The following is a 6,626-nucleotide window of genomic DNA, read 5'->3' on the forward strand; positions in this document are numbered from 1 at the left end:
GAGTCAAAGCTGCCTTATTGCAGTTAAACTCCACAACCCCATTGTTGATACTAATGCATAAGTAGTTAGTTCTGATGTAAGTCTTTCTAAGTACATTTGTACTCACATTTGCTTAATTTATATTTTTGCAGAGGAGACTTCGGCCTCATTAGTTGATCCACGTGGGCTTCGACGAGTAGCTTGGGAATCCCAGACAGAGGTCTGGTTCCTATGGAGGCTCCTGTAGATAGACATGCTTTCTAACTTTCTTTCTTTCAGTTGTCTGTACTCAGACAGGATAAGATTCCCTATGTGCTTGTTCCTTGTATGACTTTGTAGCTTGGTCATGAGACTCATGTCTGTAATAACATGTTATATACGGCTCTTTGAAGTCTTTTAAATAAATACTTTGAGTCATAGAGTTATATTGTGATGTCATGTTGTATCAACACATACTTACATGTTCTGCGTACATATGATGTGTATTGCTATGTGTTGGGTCGCGGCAAATATCTCCAACTAATAAAATAAGTAGCTTGTTGTGCACTGGTTAACGCTACAGGATTGCAAAGCAAGGGCTTTCTTTTGAATCCTTGGCATGTGATTTTTATGTTTTATGTTTTTTTCTTTTCCCAATTGACAGGTGGGAGCCACACATAAAAGAGAGCAGGCAACATGCCATGCATGAAGATTTAATAGAGTCAACGAAAGGGGCGGGAATGTATCCATATCTATATCTATACCTATACCTAATAATAATAAAGGGAGTAAGATTTCTTGGTTCTCCTTTCGTCATCCCTTTATATCCGTCAATTTTGTGCTAATCACAAAGATTGATGGCTAAGATAACGAGAAATGTTTTTTCTAGTAAAAAACGATTTGCATCATCCATCCGTCCACATCATGGAAATTTACCTCTGCATCGTCTATGCATACAAATCTTCAAGACATCCTGGATAGAGCAAAGCGCTCCCTCTGAGAGTGTCTAACACCGCCACCGGGATTCGTTGGAGCCACATCGCCCGTGAGGTATGCTCCCTGTAGTTGACCAGGCCTCCACCGACAGCTCGTCGTCAATCAAGCTGCCGTCGTGTGCCATCCTGGAAGTTGAACTCCCTCCAAGCTCCAAAGTTCACCCAATGTTCCATGTTTCTCAACTTCATAAGACTTTCATCGCAGGTACTCCTGTTTTGAAAGAACTTCTTATTGTTACTGATGACCCACTTCTCCATATTGAAATTCTTGATGTCGGTGGGGTCGTGCACCTACAAGTCAGCAGGTGCATGTCCTGGTTCACTGGTTTAACCCTGCCATACTAGACGCCGTGTGGGAGGATGTCATGGCAATCAAGGAGCTATACCCTTCATCATTGGCTTGGGGACAAGCCGCCTCTCAAGAGGGGAGGGATGTCAGCGACCCAGATCACACTTCAACAAAAACCTGTATTATGCAGTGAAACCAACTGCCATGTCCATTGAAGATGTTGCAGTGGCAAGACTTACCGCTAAATGGACTAATTAGGGGCAAGATCACGTCATGACTAAGCCAACCAGGATATAGTGCTGCCTAATTGCAAGTATGTGGGGCCCAACTGGCTCAATGACTCGAAGACCCTGTCCCATGCATCGTCATCAGCTACTTAAGGAAGGCCAGTGTTCAGGGGAAGGCATCCAAGTTGGATCAAGCCATTGGCACGACACAACATGGTGGCTACACTTCCTTCCCCACCTACCTTTCCTTTCTGCTCCATCCTGTAATCGAAACTTGTATTGCTATATGTGAGATCCATAGAGAGAAACCATAGTGAGATCATAACACAACCCTAGGTATATATTATTGTTGGAAATATGCCCTAGAGGCAATAATAAAATGGTTATTATTGTATTTCCTTGTTCATGATAATTGTCTATTGTTCATGCTATAATTGTATTAATCGAAAACCGTAATACATGTGTGAATACATAGACCACAACATGTCCCTAGTAAGCCTCTAGTTGACTAGTTTGTTGATCAATAGATGGTCATGGTTTCCTGACCATGGACATTGGATGTCATTGATAACGGGATCGCATCATTAGGAGAATGATGTGATGGACAAGACCCAATCCTAAGCCTAGCACAAGATCGTATAGTTCGTCTGCTAAAGCTTTTCCAATGTCAAGTATCATTTCCTTAGACCATGAGATTGTGCAACTCCCAGATACCGTAGGAATGCTTTGGGTGTACCAAACGCCACAGCGTAACTGGGTGGCTATAAAGGTGCACTACGGGTATCTCCGAAAGTGTCTGTTCGGTTGGCACGAATCGAGACTGGGATTTGTCACTCCGTGTAAATGAGGAGGTATCTCTGGGCCCACTCGGTAGGACATCATCATAATGTGCACAATGTGACCAAGGAGTTGATCACGGGATGATGTGTTACGGAACGAGTAAAGAGACTTGCCGGTAACGAGATTGAACAAGGTATCGGGATACCAATGATCAAATCTCGGGCAAGTACTATACCGATAGACAAAGGGAATTGTGTACGGGATTGACTGAATCCTTGACATGGTGGTTCATCCGATGAGATCATCGTGGAACATGTGGGAGCCAACATGGGTATCCAGATCCCGCTGTTGGTTATTGACAAGAGAGATGTCTCGGTCATGTCTGCATTATTCCCGAGCCCGTAGGGTCTACACACTTAAGGTTCGATGACGCTACGGTTATAGGAAAGTATGTATGCGGTTACCGAATGTTGTTCGGAGTCCCGGATGAGATCCCAGACATCACGAGGAGTTCCGGAATGGTCCGGAGGTGAAGATTGATATATTGGACGAAGGGTTTTGGAGCCAGAAGTGGTCCGGAGGTACCGGGTGATGACCAGCATGACCGAAAGGTGTTTCGGGAGCCCCGTCAAGTGTTGGGGGGTTTCATGGGCCAAGGGAAGGGGGCAAACCAGCCCACTAAGGGGTTGTGCGCCACCCTCACCTATTCCCACGTGACCAGGGGGTTTGGGGCGCCCCATCTAGGGTTCCCACCTCCTGGCTTGGGGGCCAAGTCACCCAAGGGGGAGATCCCATCTGCCCTGGCCGCCCCCCCCCCTAGGGGAAACCCTAGGGCGCCTCCCCTTGCCCTTGCCCCTATATATAGTGGAGGTTTCGGGTCTGCACAACACACGAGTCTCTCTCTCCCAAGGCGCAGCCCTACCTCTCTCCCTCCTCATATCTCGTAGTGCTTGACGAAGCCCTGCTGGAGTACCGCGCTCCTGCACCACCACCACGCCGTGGTGCTACTGCTGGACGGAGTCTTCCCCAAACTCTCCCTCTCTCCTTGCTGGATCAAGGGATGGGAGACGTCACCGGGCTGCACGTGTGTTAAACACGGAGGCGCCGTTGTTCGGCGCTTAGATCGGAATCGACCGCGATCTGAATCGCTACGAGTACAACTACCTCATCCGCGTTCTAGTAACGCTTCCGCTTAGCAATCTACAAGGGTATGTAGATGCACTCCCCTTTTCCTCGTTGCTAGATTACTCCATAGATTGATCTTGGTGATGCGTAGAAAATTTTAAATTTCTGCTACGATCCCCAACAGTGGTATCAGAGCTACGTCTATGCATAGATTCTATGCACGAGTAGAACACAAAGTAGTTGTGGGCGATGATTTGTTCAATTTGCTTGCCATTACTAGTCTTATCTTGATTCGGTGGCATTGTGGGATGAAGCGGCCCGGACCGACCTTACACGTACACTTACGTGAGACAGGTTCCACCGACTGACATGCACTTGATGCATAAGGTGGCTGGCGGGTGTCTGTCTCTCTCACTTTAGTCGGATTGGATTCGATGAAAAGGGTCCTTATGAAGGGTAAATAGCAATTGGCATATCACCGTTGTGGTTTTGCGTAGGTAAGAAACTTTCTTGCTAGAAACCCATAGCAGCTACGTAAAACATGCAACAACAATTAGAGGACGTCTTACTTGTTTTTGCAGGGTATGCTATGTGATGTGATATGGCCAAAAGGATGTGATGAATGATATATGTGATGTATGAGATTGATCATGTTCTTGTAATAGGAATCACGACTTGCATGTCGATGAGTATGACAACCGGCCGGAGACATAGGAGTTGCCTTAATTTATTTATGACCTCCGTGTCAATGAAAACACCATGTAATTACTTTACTTTATTGCTAACCATTAGCCATAGTAGTAGAAGTAATAGTTGGCGAGGCAACTTCATGAAGACACGATGATGGAGATCATGGTGTCATGCCGGTGACGATGGTGTTCATGCCGCGCCTCGAAGATGAAGATCCAAGGCGCAAGATGATATTGGCCATATCATGTCACTTTATGATTTGCTTGTGATGTTTGTCATGTTTACATCTTATTTGCTTAGAACGACGGTAGCATAAATAAGATGATCCCTCGCAATAATTTTAAGAAAGTGTTCCCCCTAACTGTGCACCGTTGCTAAGGTCTGTTGTTCCGAAGCACCACGTGATGATCGGGTGTGATAGGTTCTAACGTTTGCATACAATGGGTGTAAGCCAGATTTACACACGCAATACACTTAGGTTAACTTGATGAGCCTAGCATGTACAGACATGGCCTCGGAACACGGAAGACCGAAAGGTCGAACATGAGTCGTATAGTGGATACGATCAACATGAAGATGTTCACCGATAATGACTAGTCCGTCTCACGTGATGATCGGACACGGCCTAGTTGACTCGGATCATGTATCACTTACATGACTAGAGGGATGTCTATCTAAGTGGGAGTTCATTGAATAATTTGATTAGATGAACTTAATTATCATGAACATAGTCAAAAGGTCTTTGCAAATTATGTCCTAGCTCACGCTTTGGTTCTACTGTTTTAGATATGTTCCTAGAGAAAATTTAGTTGAGAGTTGACAGTAGCAATTATGCGGACTGGGTCCATGAATTGAGGATTGTCCTCATTGCTGCACAGAAGGGTTATGTCCTTAATGCACCGCTCAGTGTGTTGAACCTCGAGCATCGTCTGTAGATGTTGGGAAACATCTGACATACACGTTTTGATGACTACGTGATAGTTCAGTACGTAATACTAACGGTTTAGAATTGTGGCACCAAAGACGTTTCTGAAACGTCGCAGAACATATGAGATGTTCCAAAGACTGAAATTGGAATTTCAAACTAGTGCCCACGTCAAGGGGTATGAGACCTCTAACAAGTTTCTTAAGCCTGCAAACTAAGGGAGAAAAACTCAATCATTGAGCATGTGCTCAGATTGTCTGAATACTGCAATCGCTTGAATCGAGTGGGAGTTAATCTTCCAGATGAGATAGTGATTGTTCTCCATAGTCACTGCCACCAAGCTATTAGAGCTTCGTGATGAACTATAACATATCAGGGATAGACATGATGATCCTTGAGCAACTCGCGATGTTTGACACCGCGAAAGTAGAAATCAAGTAGGAGCATCAATTGTTGATGGTTAAACCACTAGTTTCAAGAAGGGCAAGGGAAAGAAGGAATACTTCATGAGACAGCAAATCAGTTGCTACTCTAGTGAAGAAACCCAAGGTTGAACCAAACCCGAGACTAAGTGCTTCTATAATGAGGGGAACGGTCACTGAAGCAGAACTACCCTAGATACTTGGTAGATGAGAAGGCTGGCAAGGTCGATAGAAGTTTCACAAAGTTGGGATGTTGTTTCTTGGTCTTGTATTCGGCACAATTGATGCCTGCTGGAGAGGTGCGTCGGTGACCCGTCGACATTCAACTAGTTGCTCAAGAAGGAAGGATGGTGGCGAGTAGCAAGATGAAATCATTTATGACTTGGTTAGTTTGTGGTGGTGTCAGATTAGCTTGACTTTTGTTGGGGAAATGATTTGTTGTGATATGAAATGATTCTTCCCAACGCGTTATGCTGCCGAAATTTCTAACGAAAATCCACCTGACTTGTCCAAATTTTGGCCTTGTTTGTAAGAAAACCAATACTTTCTGGGCTTGGTTACAAGAATTTTGGCCTTGTTTGTAAGAAAACCAAGACTTTTTGGAACTTTTTGGAATGTGGAACTTTATGGTATGCATGCCTCTATTTGGTATATCGTCATGGATGTATATTTAGAGCATCTCCAACAGGCGCCGGTCGCGCCGCGCGCAAAAAACACATATGCCCAAGCTAGGCCTATTTTGTTTTCTCCGAATTACGGGGCTTCAAATCTTTCAAGACGAGGAGGGATGCATTCCGGCCTGGCTTAAGAGTATGGTCAATGTCTGTTAAAAGTAATATCAAAAGGGGTTGAAAATTCCAAAAAAAATATAGCAAATGGGATATAAGTTTCTATTTTTGTTTTTGTTCTTCACTGATATCTTATACGTATTTCATTGCATTTAACATGACATAGTACTAATTTATTTTTAAATTTGTTTTAGCATGGCTATTAATTTTTGCATTAAGAATATTTCATTCCCCATAAAAAATTTACGAATTTTCAAAATTTCCCAAATATTTAGTTTTAAATCAAAAGTTCACGGATTTTAAAAATGAAAGAAAAAAGGGACAATGAAAAATATGTATGTTATCACACCAGGTGGCGTGTTTTGTTTGTTAGCGGCATAAACTGAACTCGACGTCACGGGTTTGGAAGACAACTTACATGTATTTT

The sequence above is a fragment of the Triticum aestivum genome, chromosome 6A, assembly GCF_018294505.1.
Source record: "Triticum aestivum cultivar Chinese Spring chromosome 6A, IWGSC CS RefSeq v2.1, whole genome shotgun sequence".
Taxonomy (NCBI): Eukaryota; Viridiplantae; Streptophyta; class Magnoliopsida; order Poales; family Poaceae; genus Triticum; species Triticum aestivum.